Source organism: Neophocaena asiaeorientalis, unplaced genomic scaffold, assembly GCF_003031525.2.
Source record: "Neophocaena asiaeorientalis asiaeorientalis breed wild unplaced genomic scaffold, Neophocaena_asiaeorientalis_V1.1 scaffold91, whole genome shotgun sequence".
In the NCBI taxonomy this organism is placed as follows: domain Eukaryota; kingdom Metazoa; phylum Chordata; class Mammalia; order Artiodactyla; family Phocoenidae; genus Neophocaena; species Neophocaena asiaeorientalis.
The window spans coordinates 6,719,161-6,723,527 of record NW_020173198.1 but is presented as its reverse complement, the minus strand read 5'-3'; positions in this window follow the sequence as shown (position 1 = coordinate 6,723,527).

Below are 4,367 nucleotides of genomic sequence, written 5' to 3'. Positions count from 1 at the left end.
GGGTGGGTGGGTGGGAAGACTAGACGATTGTTCTCAAATCTTCTGCTCACTCCCTCTGTTAGGACAGAACATCCAGGCCTTTGCTGTGTGGCTTTGTCATGCAATTCAATAGGTAGAGAGTCTAATTCCCTACCTGCTAACTTTGGGCTTTGGCCATTGAGCAGACGTGAATGACAGTCCACCAGCAGCAGTCTTAGCCGCGCTTGCGCGATTTGGCTTGACCTCTTGGCAATTACTTCCTCATGTGAGGAGACCTGTGGGTGAGGAGACATGAGGAGCAGACCTGAGCCCAACCCACAGCTTGGAGCCAAGCTGAGATCAGCAGAACCCAGGTGAGCTCAGCCAAGCCCAGGAGAGCTGCAGCCAACCTGAATACTCATATGCAAGAAATAAGTATTTGTTAAGGGAAGCCATTGAGATTCGGGGCTTATTTGTTACTGCAGCCAAAGCTGACTTATACTCCATGTCATCAACATGCCTTCCTTGCACAGTGCTGGTCCCGTGCTGGGGATAGAAAGGTGGTGCACTCTGTCCCTTTCTTCACACTCCCATCACTTACCATGTACCCATGCCCATTTGTGAAGCTCTTTGTCAAGTGCTGTGCTACTTGATACATCGTCATGGCCCCTAACTTCCACTTATTTCCCATTTTCAAGATCAGGGGTCATAGAAATCAGGTCCCAGATGCTCAGGGGTCAGAGCTTCTGCCCATAACATGGTGGTTCTACCTGCTCTGCCATGCAGCTTTCATATCTAATGACTTATTGAACTATTTCCCCTTGAGCAGTCACTGATCCAACATCATTCTCTCCAACCTACAGCTTAGCTACACTCCCTGGTACTGTCAAGACTCTGTAAGCTGGAGTCTCCCAGAAGAATTTTCAGGTCAAGTAATAGCACATGGCATGGGTGCATCGGCCCATCCTCGGGGGAGAATGCCCCAGTTGAAGAAGCCATCTGGCTCTCCCCCAGGTGTGTGTCATCTCCTCCATTCACACGGGAAGCTGGAAGCCACTTTGAAGTGACTGAGGTCAACAAGTCTGGCCTCGAGCTACCCTCCCTTGCGGATCTCCCCCCTCATCTTCATCTGTTCCTTGTCATGTCAGGCCCATTGAGACCCCACTCTCCACCATGACATCTTGGGTCAGGGAACCGGGGACTGATGGGTGGGCTGGCGGGTTCCCATGGGTGTCCAGTCAGCTCCAGGACCTCTCACACCAGGAAGGATTTGGGATTGGAGGAATGGGCATGATAACTCACCAGCATTTAGCCCCTGTGGGCAGAAACCTTGACTGTCTTGTTCACTGCCGTATTCCTCCTGTTCAGCAGTCCCCAGTAAGCTGGGTCATGGTTGGTGTTCATGACATATTTGTTGAATATGTAAATGTTTCATTTTCCTCCTCACACCAAACTGAACTCAGTAGGACCTTTGGTCAGGCAAGTATTGGGAAACTTCAGCTCCAGGGGAGCTGGGGAGATATGATAAGAATATACTCATTTAACAAAAACTTACTGAGAACCCACTTTTTGCCAGCTCCCGTGCTGGGCACGACAGACGCAGAGTACACACAAGCCGGTTCTCGTGCAGCTCACGTTCTGCCGGGAGCTGGGAGAGGCACATAATAAACACACACGCACGAATCAGATAGTGATCAATACTATGGAGAGAAGTAAATCTGGAGGAAGAATCGGGAACTCCGGGTGGTGGTGGGAGTGGGAGTAGAGAACAAACTTTAGGTAGAAACCAGGTGGTCAGGGGAAACCTCATGGAGAAGATGTTGACAGAGCAAAGACTTGAAGGAGGTATGGGCAGCATGCATACACCTACACCTATGCCTATACTTACGTCTACATCTACATCTACATCAACATCTGTATCTATATCCAGACAGGATAGCAAGGATGAGCAAGTGCAAAGTCCCAGAGGCAGGACTGAAGCTCCAGGAGTCTGAGTACCAGCAAGGTGCCACGGGGCGGGGGGGGTGGGGGAGAGGCAGGAGATGAGGTTGGAGAGGTCATGGGCCAGATCAGGCAGGGCCTCGCAGGCATCACAGGGCTTTGTCTTGTGGCTTTGAATGAAACGAACGTGGCAGGAGGTGGGACCCCACGGGTCTTTCCCCTCTTCCCATGACACCAGGGCCACTTTGAAAAAGTGTCTCTTGCTCCCAGAATTCCTCTGGGTTCCGTCTCACATCCATGTATCGTTGGGGTTCCCTTGGTTTCCATCCAGCCGCTTCCTTGAAAAGGGGTCTTTGTACCAGTTCAGTTTGGTGAACGTTATCTTAGAAGATTTAACTTAGGGTTTTGTTTCCAGGCCCCTCCCTGTACCCCAGACATGGGGGGAGAACTTACCCTCACCTCCATGCTGCTGATTCCTGATGGCATGTCCTCCCCACACAGCTGGGCGAGCAGTCAGCCTAGCAGGAGCCCCTCCACGTCACCTGTAGGTGGTGTATCTGGAACCTCTTGACTTACATCCCTGCTGAGAGCTGGGAAAGGGTCTGGATTCAGGCCTAGCTGGATCCAGGAGCTCCAACAACATCCCCAGGAGTTGGCTTCCTTCTTGCTATCTTTTGACTCTGACTTTAGATTTGGCTTCTTTCCTAGGCAGGCTCTACTTTCATGGTGGCCACCATCAGCTTTAGACTCATAGCCTAATACTTTAGCATTATTGAGAGAGAGAGAGAACTTGGTCCTTCCTGGTCATGTCAGCAAAAGTCCCTGGATTCACTTTGATTGGGCCTGCTTGGGGCTGGTGACATCACTGAACTGACCACTGTCTCTGGGATGGTGGGGTACACCAGTTGGCTGAGGCTAGGTTAGGAGACTACCCCAAACCCTACCCCAGATCACACTGAACAGGAAAGGGCTGATTCCAGAAGAGTTCAGTTACCAAACTGTGTAGACAGAATTCTAAGCTGGCCCCAAACTCCCTGGTGTGCACGGCCCATGTAACCTCTTCCCCCCAAGGGCAGGCAGAACCTGTGCATGTGAGGGGATGTCACTCCCATGACTGGGTTACTAGTCAGTTGACTTTGAGTTAATCAAAAGGGCAATTGTCTGGGTGTGCCTGACTTGATCAGGTGCACCCTTAAAAGGAGCCGGGACCTTCCTGATGACAGAACTGTTCAGAATGTGACAGCCTACGGGGGGACCACATGGCAAGGACCCAGGGTGGACTTTAGGAGGAGAGGGAGGTCCCTGGCTGATGGCCAGCAAGAAAACAGAGACCTCGGCCATACAATCAGAAGGAATTGAAGTCTGCAAACAACCAGCCATCCTGGAGGAGGACTCCAGCCCCGGATGAGACCCCGGCTCCAGTGACACCATGATCTCAGCCCAGTGAGATTCTGAGCAGAGAACCCAGTTGAGCCATGCTGAGCCTTCTGACCTACAGAACTGTGAGATAATAAATGTGTGTCATTTAAGCTGCTACGTTTCTGTCCATTTGTTATGCAGCAATAGAAAACTAAGACACAGAATAAGGGGAAACAAATGCAGGGGAGGCAGTGACCGAGGTGTACACGGAGCTGAGAGCTGGGTGGCCATTTTTGGTTGAAATAGACTCGCTCTGGAATTTAAGCTTAGCCTGGAAACCTGTCCACAAGCAGGAGCACCCCCTGCCGCCTCCCTCCACCCCAGCAAAGTTTCCTTGGGTGGGCATCCTACTCCTTTTCTGTCTCTCCCTCTAGGATCTTTTGCTTCTTGGCAGGAGGGAGGCCTGATATGTTTATTTATCTTTTGCATTTATAGTGACTTGGCATCAGTTCCTCCTTCCCCACAATACTGTGAATTTCCTTTGGGAACATTCCTCTGGGACTTTTGCTCATGTGGATTAGGTGGAATCAAGGCCACCTCCAGCTCCAGTGCTGGGCTCTGATTCACTGAAACCAGTCAGCATTTCTCATTCCCCAGTCCACAGTGATTGATCAGGGAGCCAGGGCTGGGATTTTTATTCAACTGTTGGGCGAGAGAGAGAGAGAGAGAGAGAGAGAGAGAGAGATTGATTCTCTTTCCTTCTGAACTTGAATTGTTCAGCCATCTTGAAATTGTGAGAAGTTGTATGAAGGAATGGAATTAAGAAATGGAATGAGAAGAATGGAGTTAAGGGATGATGTGAGAAAACCCAGGTTCTGGTAATAGTTTTTGGAGCCTGGATCAAACCATACCTGCAGATCTGCCTGTGGATCATTCAGTTACATGAACAAAATTGGGTTGGGTTTTCTGATGCTTACGCCTGGTTGGAATGGCTTCTCTTGCCTTCCTTTTTCTTAATTTTCGGGTGTCTGCAGATTGTTTTTTATGGTGGGTGCAGCTGATCACAAAGTGTCATTTTCTCTATAACAAATAGTTTATGGATATCTTGG